This window comes from Microtus ochrogaster, unplaced genomic scaffold (assembly GCF_000317375.1).
Source record: "Microtus ochrogaster isolate Prairie Vole_2 unplaced genomic scaffold, MicOch1.0 UNK23, whole genome shotgun sequence".
NCBI classification, from domain to species: domain Eukaryota; kingdom Metazoa; phylum Chordata; class Mammalia; order Rodentia; family Cricetidae; genus Microtus; species Microtus ochrogaster.
In genome coordinates, this window is record NW_004949121.1 from 5,276,353 (window position 1) to 5,294,499 (window position 18,147).

The 18,147-nt window shown below is 42.4% G+C and overlaps 1 protein-coding gene across 2 annotated transcripts in view; it reads right to left on the bottom strand.

The window, feature by feature from the left end:
* The window catches only part of Csgalnact1 (chondroitin sulfate N-acetylgalactosaminyltransferase 1), a 339,276-nt gene that overhangs the window by 185,609 nt on the left and 135,520 nt on the right, over positions 1–18,147 (bottom strand). For both annotated transcript variants that reach the window (XM_005367767.3, XM_026789580.1), the window contains exons 2-3: positions 4,546–4,693; positions 4,164–4,240 (exon numbers count right to left, since the gene is read on the bottom strand). The gene's annotated coding sequence lies outside the window, so the exon portion shown is untranslated. The remainder of the gene's footprint in view (positions 1–4,163; positions 4,241–4,545; positions 4,694–18,147) is intronic.

Below are 18,147 nucleotides of genomic sequence, written 5' to 3' on the forward strand. Positions count from 1 at the left end.
GGAGGAGAAGGAGAAGGAGAAGAAGAAGAAGAAGAAGAAGAAGAAGAAGAAGAAGAAGAAGAAGAAGAAGAAGAAGAAGAAGAAGAAGAAGCCGCCAGGTGGGCATAGTACCAAACTGAGCAAAGAAAAATGCTGACAGTGCCAGGCTCTGGAGAGAATTTTCACAACCATAAATCATCCTCAGACAGATCTCAACTGATATCCACTAGATCCTGGAAACAGAGACCGTGTCTCTTCTGAGGTCCATGGTGCCCAAACTCTGCTATATAATGAGTAGATGAATATCAATAACAAAAATACTAGAGATGTAACAGCCCTACCCACAGGGGATTTTCAAAAGGAAAGGTTCATGCCACAACCTCCATCGCTCCTTATCAGCTGAGTCCCAAGGGAGACCAGACAGTGAGAAGATAAAGAGGGAGGGGGAAGTCCCATGGATAGAAAACATCAGAGCAACCCCTGAAGATGAGAGTGAAGTACGGTCTCCACAAACCCACGCTGCTAAACTCTGAAAGTCTTCCTCTACTGTTCCCTCCCTTAGTTTTCAAGATAGGGTACTTCATTAAACCTAGAACTAGCTCTTTTAGCTAGACTCTCTAACCAGGAAGTTCTGGGGTGAGAGTTTCACACCTGGCTTGCACGTGGGTGCAGAGGATCCACACTGGAAGACCATGCCACAAGCCCTTCACCCACAGAGCCATCTTCCCAGCACCACCTTTGTCGTTAGCAACAACGTCATCATGAAGTATGTAGTCACGCTAATCCTAACACCCTTTTTGCTTTCCACTTTATGCTGCTTGGTAGTTGTGGGTTGTTTTTTTGTTTTATTTTTTTTTTTAACTTGTAGAAGAATAGCAAAGACTTACAAGGTTGGATATCTACAAACAAAATCACTGTTCTCAAGAAGCCACTGGAAGAGCTGACCCACTGAAACGAGGCAGGACAGGATGAGCTCAGAACAGCCCTGTGTAGGTAGTGAGAGGGTGTGCCCATGAACAGAATGTCAAAGGATGTGACATAGCATAGATACTCCCTCTGTCCTGAAACATTCCCTCCTGGAGGGAGGAGAGAAACTCGGAAAACTTACCAGTCTTGGGAAACACGGAAATGTTAAAATTCACAAGGGCCCCACGATAAGGTTATAAAAACAAACCCGTAAGCAATTGCTGAGGGAGAGGAGACTCTTCCATGGGGACTGTCACTTGTGCGGGGAAACCCCCAGGATGTAACTTCTGTGAGTCATCACTCTTCCTGGGATGGTGATGAAGCTCCATGTGAGTCACCCATGGTCCTGTATGTGTCCACTCATCCTTATTCCTGTAAGTGACCCCAGGAAACTCACTGGTTCACCAAGCAAGACTTTGGTGGAATCAGTTCTGTGTTCTGTCATTGTTGCTTTACCTGGGGTGAACAGATGCTTATTAATGTCTCCCCAGGAAAAGACAGAGCAAAGGTGTCAGGGGAATACAATGAGAGAAGACTGTTCAGGAGTGAGCTCTCCCTTCATTAACTTGTCCATCCACCCATTCACCCCTTCACTGCAGCTATGGCCTGGCTGTCAGAGCTAAGCAAAGTCAGGGCAGGATGCCGTGCTGTGTGGGCTGCCATCGAAGGGAGCTTTAAAGCATGGGTGAGAGCTCCCTGAGGGGTTACAAGATGACAGCAACCTGGCAGGATGACTGGCATGGAGGGCAACAGCTCCAAACAGTCATACTGAGAAGGGGAGGAACGGACAAGAGGAGGTCAGGAGGTGGGAAGAAGAGAGCAGTGTGACCAAGGGCATGAAGGTGTAAGCAGGGTTAGGGGCTACACTGGGGGAGAAGAGCAAAGCTCTTCCTTAACAAGACCGGAATTATGGGTATGGAAATGCAGATGCAGGAAATCCATCAGTAAACTGCAGAACCAAGTGAGGATAAAACTGTGGCAAGGGTTAATTCACTGAGAAGGGACCACCTTGAGGCGGGCGCCAGGATGGAGACATGTAGGACTTAATCATGGTTTGACTGTGCAGGGGCCCCATCAGCTCGTGTGTTTGGCTACTAGGTCCCCAACTAGTTGAATCCTTCTAGTAAGGTCCCACTTCCTGACCCCTGCTCTTGTCCATTCTCTGTGACTGTTTGAAGCTGTTTCCTGCACACTATTCTTCCTATGGGGACATTGTCATTTTGGGGAGGCTGTGGGATCTTTTGGCTACAAAATCTTGATTTAGATCTCTAGGGGTAGGGTTTATGAATTAAAAATCCCTCAAGTTCCTGCACCCCACACTTCCTGACTGCCCCTATGATGGAGTCATCTACTTCACATTCCTTCCACACAGCCATAGCCGCTTCCGCCACCATTCCTGCGCCACCACGACAAATGTGCCAGCACCAGTCCTTCCTCGCTGAAGATGTTCAGGTATTCCATCACCACAACAAGAAAAACAATACAGGCACAAGGATATTTCTCCTGTAAAACATGAATGGCCTACTGCTATTAAATGTCTGGAACAAGAATTAACCCTTTGCACATGGGATTCCATGTTGTCTGGTCCTATGCTATGTGAAGCACCTGCCCATCACTGCTGCAGATGTTCAAGCCGGAGTTAGGACAGTGACGTACAGAGCAGCTGGCAACTCTCCCAAGCTAGCACTCACCTAGCAGGCTTCCAGGCTCCTGGGCGCTATTTCCCTGGTGCTGTACTAGATTGAACAGAATTATAACTGCTATTCATATCCGATGTAGGTCCTACAGCCCACCCTTCACCACCCAGGCCCTAGCTCGGCATCTTCCCCACATAGACTTTGATCAGCTTTTGATTGCTTCTCCTGCTAATTTTTCACCTTGGATCCTTTTGCCATCATCTCAAGGCTTTAACAGTTATGGCACAGGTGATTTTTAAAAGACAGTATTCTCTTTTACACCATCCAAGCCATTCTTGAAAACATTAAGCATCCTAAAACTCAAGATGGGAGCCATTCTCTGTGCCCTGAGGTTGGCTCCATCAGTCTCCACAGCCCCTTGACTTGCTACTCGGAGAAGAGTTCGGGAAAAAGTAATTTCATTTATTGTGTTCATATGACTCCCTTCTGGCTGAGGTTGTGTATATGTTTTCTACTATGAACAACTCAGATATGATCTTTTTTAAAACCCCATATTTTCTATCATCTTCATACAAGGCAGTTCATTAATGTAAAAGCAAGGAAGGCACCTTAACCCCTACTCTTTTATCTTAATCAGGATAACAGCGCTAGAAACCTGCCCCCCCCCCCAATAATAGAAAATCACTAACAAAAGATCTACTAAAGCGTGTTAAGGGAAATAGCACTTTTCTGGGCTGAAGGTGTCTTCTGGCACAGCTCAGCGGCCTTCAATGCTATCTACTTTTCATCTGCATTTCTAGAGAACCAAAAGAAATGATCCAGGTGCACAGCTGCCCACTCACTCCGCAATGCCAGTGTTCTCTCAGAGGCTCTTGTTTAGACTGAGGAGGACCTCTTGTAGCCCAGGCTAGCCTGGACCTTGTGAGGCAGTTAAGGATGACCCTGAACTCCTAATTCTCCTGCCTTAGCTTCTGAAGTTCTGAAATTATATTTTATAAAACATTACTCTTGCCAGTTGTAATTAAATGCCTTATAGCAAAGAAACCAAAAATTATTGGTTAGAGCAAAACAGGCTATGGGAGATTTTGCAGTACGTATTCATAAAGAAGCCATTCTCAGATAGTTCCACTGGACACCCTCAGGGACGTGACAAGGGGCATTCATCTCTCCAAATCATTTTCCTTTAACAATTATCACTGTACCCATTTGGTAGCAGGACGAATATTTCAGAAAGGTTAATATCCTGTCTCAACTGTGTTCCTGATGAAGTGGATAGTATTTTTTATATATAAAGAAATACAAAGTTCCTTCTAGCTCTGCTGTTGATTGACACTCTAGGAAGACAGAAACAGCAAAAGAGTTTCGGCAGTGAAGCAGAGATTATAGCCAATGGATGAGAAGATGTGAAGCAAAGTAATTGAGCTACTTAAAAAATATTGAGACCTTGAAATAATTCTTCATTAATGTAACCATTAAAAGTTAAATGAATTGAACACAGGCTGTACACAGCTGGGAGGTCCCAATGGTGCAGACCACATAAGGTATGTTTTCTAAGTCACCTGTGTTAAACACACCACTTACCTGCACGGATGAGGGCTACATAAGTCCTTCAGTGGTTTAAAACGATCCTGGCTTCTCTCCTTGTAATGGAAAAGAGTCTGAAATGGTAAGAAGAAAAGAAACAGGAGGTAACCCCTGTAAATTTCCATGCTTTATATATAGGTGAGATTTAATAACGGCCAAATGCCTGTGATTTAGTATTCAATTCACAATCCATCTGGGCATATTACCCCACCCTAACAGCAGTAGAGTATCCCCCCTTCTTCTTTTAATAAGTAAATGAAAAATGTTTGTTTTTAAAATGAAACCATCAACATTTAAACTCGCGAAAGCCCCGCGGAGGAAAGAGGAAGGCCAAACACCGCACTCCCACGTGGAAAAGAACAACCCCAAACAAACTAACCTGGGCAGAAAGAGAGACACACAGCTGCTGGGCTCGCACATCTGCTTCTGTTGGTGACTGCCCTGGAGTCGCACTGGGCTTCCAGTCAGGGTCCAGAGAGAAAGTACCGCCCCCTTCTGCAAGCACCGCGTACCGCTCAGCGCCACCACTGGGGGGAGAAATCCGTGCAATGAAGTGTTAACAGTGAAAAAGAAAAATCCTCATCTAAGTTTTCATGAGGAGGGGAGAATCTACACGCTACAAGGGTTTTCTTTCGGAGTCGTACTGCCACTGCCCACCACAGCTCCCAACAGCAGCAACCCAGGCTGCCGCAGAGTCCACAGGGGTTAGTTACTACGCTGGCTGGCGGGATGGAACTCTGCCACGGAGCCCAGAACGCTGGAGAGAAAGGACAGGGTGTTGTTGATAATCCAAGCTCCCCACCCCCACCCGAGGGCAGGAACCTCAGCCCCCGCTCTCCACTGCCATCTTGCCCTCGGTAAGTTCGTGGTGGGGTGAGTTACAATGGACCCCACACTGTCCCATGCCTTGAGGAAACAAACAGAAGTCAGCTAAGATACAAGAAAAACGTGAAAGATGTATAGGTTCCTTGTAAGGAAGATTCTAATAAGGCTCAAAAGCCCTCTTGTCGAGCCTGTAATATACTGTTTCCAGTGATCTAACTTGGGGCTCACTTCCCCCAAGAATTTTCCTTATTATTATCCCATCTGTCCCATAATTCAAGTAATGGGCATACTCTATCCATGTGAGTGTATACACTACCATTTCTATGTCCCATGAAGGAATAATAAAAGTCCAACATGGTTTATTCAAAACCAAAGGAAAGATTGATAAGCCACTCAAGTCTACAGGTTGCTAGCTGGTCCCCCCTGTCTCCATGGGGACAGCCTGGCAGCAACGAAGTTTGAAGGTTTTTCTCTGACTTGTTGGCGTTAAGAAAGCCGGTAGACATGCACAGTGTTTTCTATCCAATCTCTCACCCGGGTTCGCTGTGGGTTTAGCAATGAAAGTGGGTTGTCAGCTTCCTGGGGGGCAGATCTGCAGACCTCCAAAGTGGAGACTAGGGCAGAGCAACCCGCTTCAGCACCGCTCTCAGATCCCGCGCCCCCCTCTGCCAGGCTAATTAATCTATGTCTAAATGGAGCTGCAGTTGGCAGACAGGCAGCCGTGTCACCGTGGAATAATCGCTTGGACCTGAATCTGAGTTGTTTTCCATCCCTGACAACAAATAATGTTACTTCCCAGCCCGCAGGCCAAGAGCTGAAATGGGTTTATAATTTGCCTTCCAATCAATCTCTCATTCTCTCAGCCCCTTAAGTTTTCTGTCTTTCAGCGTGCAGGGGACAGCTTTGGAGACTCAATCACCGCCGTGGTCTTTATTGATATCCTTAATGAATATTCTTTGCCTTCTAAGTAAAAAGGTGGAAATCTGCATAATCCCAAACCACGCTGGTTTACATAATGAAAACAAATAGACTGTCAGCTCGGAGCCCTGCAAGATCATTAATAAACTCAGTCATTCCTCGCTCCTGCCAGCAGCTAGAACAGAAACCTTCAGTCATTTCCTATGCACACAGTCATCCACATTCAGCCTGCTCTGAGACCCTGCTACTAGGCAGGTTGGAATCAGAGGACAGCCCAGCTCCTTCGGTTTCTGGGAAGAGAACTCATTAAAACTCTGCCCTGGGCTCTGGGAAGTGAATAATCTCCTTTGTTATCCCAAGCTTCTAGTTCCTCCAAAGAGGAATCCTCCCAAGCTGGTAGAGGAAAGTCCAATACAAGAATGCAGAATCGCCAGCAAAACCAAGTACATGACCAGGGCAGAAAAAAAAAAAAAAAAAAACCAGCGCAGTGAACATTTCCAGAAGATGAACAGTAGATGTGTTAAAGAGAAGGGGTGTGTTCAATCAGATGCAGGCAACGTGCCCTCAACCTCACTGCTGCGTTGCTTAGGAAGCCATTCAGTACTCTTATCAACACGAAGGACACATGCATTAGGGGTAGTGGAAGGGGGTTAAGAAACCTGTATGGTTAATATATGGTAAAGGAGGTTTTGAAATTTTAATTTTCAAAGCCAAAATGCTGGAGAAAAGCAAGCTTCCCTCTTCCCATTGCTTGACACTGCCTGTGAAGGCCCTGGTTGTGATTGCGATGTGAAATGCCCCCCCCCCCCCCCCCGTTGGCTGACATGGCTAAATACTTGGTTCCATCTGTCAACTCTGTTTCAGAAGGGCTATGGAAAGGAAATAGGGCCTCACTAGAGGAAATGGATCACTGTGTGTAGGACCTGAGGTTTTATGGCCCAGCCCCATTTCCTATTCTCTCTGCTTTCTTAGTGTGGATGAAATGTGACCAGCTTCTTTTGCCTGTTGCCGTGACTCCCCCACCATGATTGATTATGTACCTCAGACCTATAAACCAAAATAAGCCATTCTCCCTTAAATTTCTCTTGTCAGGGTGTTTTATCCCAGGAACAGGAAAGGAACTAAGATGGTCCGTCTCTTGTATGGGTCTTTAGTAAGGGAGATCGGGTCCACAGGCTAGTAGCTGCCAAAGACCAGTGACCAGGTAGAGATGCCACCAGCATCCAAAGACTGTCACTGAGGCCTTCAGGACACAGTCTTCCCAGGATACACCTGATCTTTCCTTATAAGAATCTGAATTCATTTGAATCCTGAGAGACAACATTTTAAATATGGGTCAGTGGAGTTCCCTGCCTGTCCGTCCTGGGAGCCAGAGCTGGGAACAGGATCGGCATTGTGTGCCCAGCTTCTAAAATTATCATCTTTTTCAAAACTGTGTTTCAGAAAAGAAAGCACGCTGGGATACTAAGCACTGCAAGAAGCTTGCGACCATACTCTTAACTGCATTCCTTCCACACTGAATAAGTGACTGTAAATCGTGCATTTCAGGGCAGAGCTGATTTCCAAAGCATGACCCCCACTCCACAGGGTGACTCTTTTGTCGTTCTGGGAAATGAAAAGACAGGATGAACTTTGTGTCCCTGATCCAGAAAGCATATACGCACATTAAAAAAAAAAATCTTCTTCCTAATCCTTCCACTGAAGTGTGCCACACTTATTTCCTTCGCTTCAGTTTCTCACGTTGATGGCTAGAGGTACACAATTATGCTGTTCAATCATCTGCTCTTCCTTTAATGCACACAGCGTTAGGAGCCAGATAAACAGCCTTAAGAGTGTTTGCTGCCTTGCAAAGGACCTACATTCAGTTCACAGCACCTATCTGGTGACTCACAACCATCCGCAGCTCCAGGCTAGAAAATTTCATACCCTTCTCTGGTCTCTGCAGGCACCAGACATACAAAGTACACACAAAATTTAACAAACCACTAATGTCTAGAAAATGAAGTGTTTCAAATCACATGACAACTAGAAACGCAAACACTGTGGGGGCAGGGCTTGGAGTACATAAAGAGATACTAATGAAACCACAGTCTAAGTAATTAATTAGTTTTCTGAAGAAACTAAGTTCTTCCGTTTCCTTTAGTTGAGATCAACAACAATCTTTCTCCCAAATCAGTTAAGATACAGCAGGGTAACTCCAGACAGCTCTTCCTCCTAAAGAGAGCTGCTTCCCAGCTCTTCCCAGCAGACAGTCTGGAGCACCATAGCTTTATTTACATGTAGCCTTTGTGCTAGACACCTCATTCCAGGGAACCCTTCCGGGTTGGCTCCGCTCAGTTAGATGGCCTCCAAGATGTTATCGAGGCATGAACAATGCCCCAGGGAAATCAGCAGCATTCAATCCCATCCAGAACCAGAGCCCTGGCCTGTCCTCTTTAGTAGGTGACTGACTATGACTTTATGCAAGTCCTAAGCATCTGTGAGTGTCCAGTCAAGTTCTGTGAAATGAGGAGATAGGACATCAGTGGTTCTCAGTGAGGACATGGTTGCCTTGCCTGTTGATTCCTAGTCCAGCTAATAATTCTTGTCTAAATTAGTTACAGGTGGAAACAAGCTGCAAGAACAAGAGAGATGCATGATAGTATAGCTTATCTGTGACGACTAGGAGAGAGGGTCTCGAACACGTAAGGTTATAAACTTTCTGAGTGTAACGATTTATAGATTCACTAATGTAGAGTAGGCAATCCTAACACATTTTTCCATTGACCAAACACACCTCTCAGGATGGGCTTTCCCCATTTCACAAAGACAAGTCATCCCACAGAAGACACAGTGATCAACAAGTAGTTTGGCATGCAATGGCCCAGGAAACAGAGACAACCCAAATTAAAAAAATACAAATACACACAGATAGAGCCCCAACAGAGCAGAGGGCACCATGGGCTGGGGTAACTGTCTGCCAGGCCAATGCTTAAGAGACTGCTCAGCTGACAAAGTCCTTGCCATTTTAGCGTAAGAATGACTTCAGGTCCTCAGCACACACAAAAGCTAGGTGTAAGCTCATGTGCCTACAATCCTGGCCCTGGGGAGACAAAGGCAGGAGAATCCCTGCAGCTTGTTGGCTCCAGGTTCCATGAGAAACCCTATTTTAAAAATTCAGGTAGCAAGGTATTGAAGAAGACACCCAACATTGACCTCTGCCTTCCATGGACAGCCGGACATACATACACATCCAGATGTAGAAAATTATGAAACAAACACTAGAAGTCAAAGCAGTTTCAGGTTTGCCGTTAGGTATTCAGATGACATTGAGTAAGTCACTTACAAACTACAGCCTGGATCAGATAGACCATCCTCAGATTCCCTTACAGGACAGGGAATAGACGTGCTCTTTATGAGCCCACATAAAATGCGTCTGCTAGAATCCTGGCTGCACCTCTCAGATCAGCACAGGCAGCTCCACCACTGCCTTGCTCTCCAGATGCTCTAATCCCAGACTTCTCAGGTGTGAGCTCTGCTCAGAACATGAGATAGAATGGGTAAAGTTTGCTCTCTCTGGCTTCTTTATGATTCTGTCTGACTGAACATGTCCAAGACCGAAGCTTGATCTATTGTACTCATAGGACCGGTGACACTGACAGATGGAGAAATTCAACCTTTCATCAAAGTTGAACAGACATGATTTTTTTTTTATTTTGAGCAGCATTTTTGCCATCTTCCCAGATGTGGGCATGTCCATGCTGAGAAACACCATGATAATATTTTTTTTAAAAAAAGTCATGAGGATACTTGTATCCTCATGAGCCTTCATTATCCTGAAAATGCATTAGGTTTGCTGTATCCGTTTCCCAGTTTCTTCCATATCGTGTTCCACCTACAAGAGGGTTGAGAACCTGCCATTCATAGCTTCAGATATGGACTATGATGTTACAAAATAAATATTCCATCATGAAAATATAAACCTTGTGTAAATGTTTATATAACAGACTTTATTCAATTAATCCACTGGCTTGGGCTGGTGGAAGGATTATAGAGGGGTAGAGTTTAAACCAGAGGTGTAGAAAAAATATTTACCTCACGTTTCAAATAAATAAACATTAATATTAATTGTACATATGCATCATTTAACAAAACTGCCCTCAAAATGCAAATGAATATTGCCATAGGGAATCTATCATTTCTGTATACAGACATGTTTACCATGTATAGAAGGTAGCAATGAAATTACACGTAAGTTCAGGGTTTGATGATGTTTAACAGTATGTTTTTAAATCATTAAAATATGGTTTTAGTTCTTGGTATGTCCTGTTAAAAAGATGAGGTAAAAGGGAACCCCAGAAAAGTCTTTTTTTTTTTCTTTTTGGTTTTTCGAGACAGGGTTTCTCTGTGGTTTTGGAGCCTGTCCTGGAACTAGCTCTGTAGACCAGGCTGGTCTCGAACTCACAGAGATCTGCCTGCCTCTGCCTCCCGAGTGCTGGGATTACAGGCGTGCGCCACCACCGCCCGGCTCCCAGAAAAGTCTTTAAAGCACCAATAATTGTGCCTGAACAATACTCTGCCCCCACAGAATGTAAAGAGCTGGGGGCTGTTGAGATGGCTCAGTGGGTAAAGTTCTTGGTGCCAGCATTAATGACCCGAGCGTCACCCTCAGGACCCTTGTGGTGGAAGGAAAGAACTGTCTCCCTGCAATTTGTCCTCTGGCCTCCTCTCATGTGCTGCACCGTGTGTCCTCCCACTCCCTCCTATTATTGTGAACGTAACAACTTTTTAAAAATATAGCACTGTTTTCTTAAGATCTGGGCATCTGTCACTCTAACTGCCCCTTGAGTAAATCAGCCCCTGACATTTATATTGAATGCTCTTAATAGGCAGGCCCCACCTAAAAGAGTATTTCAAATAATTTCAACCAATACCTCTAGAAAGTAGGGACAGTTACAAAACCCCAGAGTGCAGGTGAGGACTCTTTGGTTCAGAAAGTTCAAAAAACTTGCTTAGGGTCACACGCCCTTCCAGGTAGTATGACACCACAGTTGGATGCTGGAGGTTAAACTTCTCCCCTCTGGTAGACAAACAAAGAAAGCAAACATGAGGTCCTGGGCTGGTGCTGTGTTTTATGACTTGCTGACTCATGCTTCTCATGACTTCAAGAGGCTCTTTGTGCATTCGACAGCTACCAGCTACACCTCAAAGTTGGATAGTAGTCATCTGTGTGGCTACAGAAGAGGCCAGTCGTGAAGCGATCATGGAAGACTGGCGTGCTACAGCAAGGAGTGGAGGCAGCAGAGTGGGCAGAAATCCTCAGAAATGTTTTGGGCCACATCCTATCTGGTGGCTGTAAATGTGGGCGAGTCATCTTTCATCCTTGAATCTATTTTCTCTTTAGAAAACTTTAAAGTTTTAGACCAATAGTTCAAGACTCCTTCAGGTTTCCTTCAGGGAATCCTTCCTACCTTTGCTACTTGAGTCAACAAGTATTGGTGTCTCCAGGGTAACAATACATGCCAAGTACAAAGCTCTGGCTCTTCCTGAAAGACCTGGTGCCCTCCCATACTTAGCAAGATTTGCCACCATTTTTCAAAAATAGTCTGTTCACAAGGAACACCTCAAAAGGAAGAGGGTCCCCCCAGCCAGGGACAGCCATGCTAACATGGCTGGTACCCTAACGTTTTTCATTTCAAAATGAATATGCACAAGTATTGATTTGAACCTTCTCGGGATAGAAAGAGAAGGAATGTGTGACCTCAACCCAGCCGCCACCACACACTCACCTCCACCCCACCCCCAACCCTGTCACTATCTCATGCATCCAGAAGGAGCAAACAAGGTGCTGTTGCTATGCTTGCCCAGTAGTTCCAGTCCTGGCAGGGCTCTACCGCGTGTTTGCTCTTTGCACTGAAAAATGAATCACGTTCTCTTGTTAAGTGGATGGATTTTGTGACCCTTGGAGAGGGAGAGGGAAGGACGGAGGGAGGGAGGAAGAGAGAGAGAGAGAACAAGGAGATTTTAAAGCACCTCAGAATGTAGAAAGTCTTCCTTCCATCATGACAAAGGGGAGAGAAGGGAAAAAGCTTGAGGAAAAAATAACAGAGCAGCTGACTGAAACTTGCCATCTCTGGAACAACTTCTCTCATGAATTTTCATTTCACTATTTTGGGAATTTAGCCAAATTGAAAACTATTTTTGGAAAAAGCATTTCTTCTGTGTGGTAACTACTTTCACGACGTGTGATTTGCTCAAACTCTAAAATCACAAGTCCTCTAAAATCTCTGTCCCACCCTCTACCTCGACAGATGTCTTATTCTGACCTTTACATACCATTTTCATAAACACTGTCTTACCTCTGGACATATGATTTATGCATCTGCATTCCTTGATGGACTTATTTACCAACAATGATACTATTTCAAACCAAACCTCAAAGTGTAGATCCCACCGTCCCTAGACCACAGCAGTGATTCACAGTTCACTGACAACCTTTATCATGGTGTAACTGTGTTCTATGTGTTCAGCATTCACCACGGGCACACTATTTCCTAATTTTTTGCTTGATTTCTCTATGTATCTCCTTAGCCCATATATCTGCCATTTCCAGTGGAGCACTATCCCACCGTGTTGCTAAGATGGCTTAATTAGCCGTCCCTCAGCTAGTTGTTTCCATGCTTTAGTATAAGCCAGAGAAACATTTTTAAGTAAATAAATCTTGTGGGTTTTGTTGAGCTATTTCCTTGGGCTACAATCTGAAGTAGGGAATTAACAACTTAAAAACTATAACAACTCTGTGTCTTATTACAAATTACCAGGTGACTCCCCCCAAAAAAAGTGATATGAGGAATTTGCAAAGTCATTAATAAAATATATCTGTCTTTTCCTTCAGAGTCTCTTTAACAGTGAGATTTCTAGTCTTTCTAGACTGTGGGGTGATTCCAAAAGAGTGACGGGAAACTGAGCTCCTTGAAATCAACTCATCTGTATAATCCTCTTTATGTTCTTTTAAAATGTAACTCTCAATGGCCCAGTACCAAGTGCTCTCTCTACCCTGTCACTCATTCAGAACTCCCTGTGGCCTCACTAAATAGACTTTATAAGCTCATCTTTTCTCCACTGAGACTCATCAGGTGAGATAATGGGCTTGGGACTCCAAGACCACTAGAGGCTGCTGTCTTACTAGCCTTTCCCTGTGGGATTCCCGTTGTACCACCCAACATCTTGCAGTTCACCTTTTACATGAGTCTGTAAAGTGACACCTCTTTAGTAAGAGGCTGCTTGTTCCTTTCCCAGCCTCCCAGACTCCCGAAATAACCACAGAGAAACTGTATTAATTAAATCACTGCTTGGCCCATTAGCTCTAGCTTCTTATTGGCTAGTTCTTATATTAATTTAACCCATTTCTATTAATCTGTGTATCGCCACATAGCTGTGGCTTACGGGGTAAAGTTCCAGTGTCTGTCTCTGGCTTCTATCCGACTCCACCCTTCTTTCTCTCAGCATTCAGTTTAGTTTTTCCTGCCTAGCTCTGTTCTGCCTTGCTATAGCTCCAAAGCAGTTTCTTTATTCATCAATGGTAATCACATCATACAGAGGGGAATCCCACATCACACTTTCTTAGCTCAGTGGCATTTTACACATTGTTATACATGCATAGCCACTGTTTAGATCAAGATGCAGAACCTTGGGTCATCTTACAATTCTTTATCCTTTTTTTAAAAAAAAATTATAGAGGTTAGAGAGATGGTTCTGTATTTCACAGGCATACCGCTCTTGTCTAGGACCCAGATTTCATATTCAACACTTATGTCAGGTGGCCCACTACTGCCTATAGCTGCAGGAGGATCTGATGTGTCTGGCTTCTGAGAGCACATGCACACACAGGCACATGCACACACAGGTACATGCACACACACACACACACTTTAAAAATTATATATATATATATATATATATATATATATATATACACATTGTATTGCCTTTGTGATTCTTGATCTATATGAGGCTTGATTCCAAAGTTATTCCAATACATACTTAATAATTTTTGATCACAGAAGATTAAAATCCCTCTGACATCGTAAGTGACACATATGTTCCACACTCTTAAACTTTGAAATGAAAAATTGAATCCAAAAAGTAAAAAGATTCATGGAAGGTCTAACGAGCCAGTAAATGCCCTTGCTTTCCATTCATTGGTCACTGTCTGTCTATGTATGACTGAGCAGCCAGTGATAAAGGATCCTGGGTGCACAGCAGAGACACAGAGGCCTGGCTCAAGTTTTATAGTCGTAATTTTTATTTTAGATTCTTGAAGCAAACAAAGGGTCAAATTGGTGGAGCAACATGTTTTTAAGATGACCTTAATACACTCTCCTTTTTAAATTGTGAATTGTGACCCCACATGAGGCCGTGAAACTGAACCTAAGAGTCATAAAGTTTGGCAACTGTAGAAGGTTTCTAAATATCGAAAATCCAACAATTAATTCTAAATCAACCCCAAAGAGGGATCCAAAGTGTCCCTGGCATCGCTCACCAGTGTTATGTCACATGACCTCACTGGAACCTTGGTTCTGAGCACAGGACATGAGCTCAGTACAGTGGATTCCTCCAAGGCAAACATTGCCTGAATCACCTCAACTAGACTTAAGATTGTAGGATGCTCTGGGTTGCAGTGCTTTTACTGTACACATCAAGAGTTTTTCTCATGTGGAAACGTAATGGTTTAATTATGGGAAACAAGACTTCTAATATTTTCCTACTGTTGTTTCTCAGCATGTAAGCCTCATGTTAATATATCTCCAGATAATATGCATTAGATGTCTGACTTTCAAAACTGTTGTCTAAGTAGCTGAATTAAGACTAATGAAAAAAAATCACTAAAATAATTTTGGCTTGAGACTGGAAAAGTCTGTCAGACTACCACAGCTCTTTACTCAGTGTTTATGAAAAGCATGTTCCTCAGCAATGCCAATTATACAGGTATTAATCAATTGAAAAATGTTAAACTTTCTATGGCCCACAGGATCAAATATTTACCTAAAATTTAATTTGTTATGTAAATGTATACAAGCAGCATCATCTCATTTTGGAAAATTAAATGTTGTACCAAAAATTGCTTTAAACCACATTTCATTATGATTAATCACCAGTCACCTTTGGCTTGCAGACCTATGTTATATATCTGTTCACCTGGAGTCATGTAACAATTTATTGGGTGAAAAGGAAACTTAAGTAGGAAAATTTTAAGAAGCCTGATATATAGCACTATTTTTTTTTACGTAAAAATGTCAACAGTTTTAAATCAAATGAGTTTTGCCCTTTAGAGCAAACTTCTATGACAACCAGTGCTTACTCCAACAATGCCCCATTGCTTGTGGTTTCTTTGGGCCCTTTTTATTTTTAGATTAACCTCCAGAGCAAATATGAGTCAATCCAATTTTTATTTATTTTATGGTGTAAAGTGGGGTTTCATATAACCCAAGCTGGCCTTGAATTCACTGTATAGCCAAGGCTAGCCATGAAATTCGAATCCCTCTGTCACTATTCCTAAATACTGAAGTTATAAGCAGGTACTATCAAAACCAACTCCATATTTTATTTTTTAAAGCAATAAAATTAGCACCATTATATCAAACATGGGCTGTTTGCCTTTCACAATTCCAAAATAGAAACATGAGTATAATCTAGGAATTGAACAGTAGGAACTAGTAAGGAACATACAAAGTAAAAAGGTTTCAAAGACCAAAGCATAATAATGAATGTGAACAGGTTAATGTCTCTGTCAAAGGATACCTAACTCTATGCTGCTTGTAGAAGAGGCCGATGCCCACATGGCTTGAAAACATAAGAAAATAATGAATCCAGAGAAACAGGAATGACCAGAACATCTGGGCGATGATATTTATATTAAATAGAGCAGAATTTGAGGCTAAAAAATAGAATGGATACATAAAAAATGTCAACTTTGCTAAAAGTGAAAATTCCATTTTTTAATAAAATAGTTTATCTTAAATTGACGAAACACGTTTTTATGGGAAAGCTAAAATTGTTTGTATATTTATTTTTATTTGAAAATAAATATGGGCTTACATAGATAACAAATTTTGTACATTTTTGTTTATTTGTTGGTTTATTTTGGTGGTTGGTGCTGGAGATTAAACTCAGAGCTTTGCACATGCTAAGGAAGTCCCTGTGGCTGAGCTACAAGCCAGCCCTGGGCAATATGTTGTATTCTTTCCTTTTATAAATATTTTTATTAATTCTTTTAGAATTTTATACATTGCTTAGTAATGAAATTAACCACCCTCCCCTTACTCCACCTAGATACAAACCTCATTCCATACCAACACAACTGCACAGTTTACTTTAGTGATAATTTTAGCATTAAGGGTGCAGCCCTACTGTCTGCTGTGAAGCTAGTGGGAAATCATCCATATAGCACGGATATACATGATGGAATGGAATATAACCACTGAAAACTAAATGGACGTAGCATTAAAGCAAGTCCTAATGAGTCATCATTATACCCATAAGTTAAGGCATCTCTCAACCTTCATCAAAGAAGTTTTGTAGTAGACAGTGATTAATATAAAGACTCAAAAGTAGTCAAGATGCAGAGAATAAGAGATGGCAGAATGTTCAGCCCTAAATGGAATATACAAACCACACCCCTCCTCCTGAGGCTCAGGGATCATTGTGGGGAAAACAGAGGAGGTGGTAGAGTGCAAGGAAACAGCATCTTCTGGACACATCAAGGCAGCTGCATATGTGAGCTCGGTGGTTCCAACAGCACGTCCAACATCTGTGCAAGCTAAGCCAGACCAAACCCCAGCATGGGAAGGGGAGTTGGGCATGAAGTCTCATCCCTGACCAAGAAGTTTTTGAAACTCTCTAGCTTCTGGGAGAGGGAAGGTTATTTTTCTCTAAGAGCTAAGCCCTAATACATGAAGCACACTCCAGTAGAAGGCCACATATACAAAAATATTTGGGCAGCACAAACTGGCCTTGATGGGATGAAGAGGAAAGGGAGTTGAATCGTGGAAGAGTTTTGGGGAGAGATGGTGAACATAATTACATTGCATGAAATTCTCAATAAAATATTTAAGTGTAATAAAGTATTATTGAAATGGCAATGTATTCATGACATGATATTGAGTGAAACAGGTAAAGCATAAAGCACACACATAGAGCTTCATCTTCATGCAATATGCACATGCTATAAGAGATTCTCTTATCTCGACAGCCAAGTAAAGTTCCATGTTCATGTGGGGGTTTTTTTGACATAAAGTATTTTACACTATGTATTCACAATACTGGGTTTTGCCTGAAATCTTTTCACTAATATAGAAAATAGAAAATACATATGACATATAAGGTTCTATAAATGTAACACATAATAATATTCATTTATTTTGATTTGTTTTCAACTCAAGAATTTTTTCTATAGATTTCTTCACTCTGTAAAAAGGACATTTCAAAATAATATTCTATTAAATTAAGGGATATTATTTGGCTATTTATTGTGCTACTTCTCTCTACTAAGAACAGGGATCATCAGAAGTCTGAAATAAAACAAGGATAACCTTTGAAGCCACAGCTTTCTCCAAGTGATTACAAGAATCAGAAATGGGAATAAGAAATTCCATCCCAAGGAACTGATATGGGAATCTCAGAAAGTTCTGGGACTATCTCACAAGAGAAGGCAGAAAGACTATAAAATGACCAGGGAAATCCACTGTGACATTTGTCTGAAGTCTTTTCACTGATTTAGATGATAGTAAATATATATACATAATATATATTACATATATAAATATATATTTAGCATTATATCTTCTAGAAATGACAGAAAGCCTTCCCATAATACTTCAACAACTGCAACCTAAACAAGACCTGAAAATGACAACATGGAAGAGGGAAATCTCACCAGGCCTTCCCCTAAGTGAAGACTACAGGCAATTAAGAACTACTGAGAGAGGGAGAATGTGTCTTCCCCAGGGATCAGTTCCTAATTGATTATCCAGTAGCAAGTGGTCAAACCCTGAAATCCTATACAAAGAAGCAACTCTAAATGGACTCAGCAGTTTAGTAATACATATACTCTTATGTTAATGTTTGTATGTATGGTTTTTGGGTGTGAGTGCATGAGTGAGTGAGTGAGTGAGTGAGTGAGTGAGTGAGTGAGTGAGTAAGTGAGTGAGTAAGTGAGTGTGTGAGTGAGTGAGTGTCTGAATGAGTGAGTGAGTGAGTG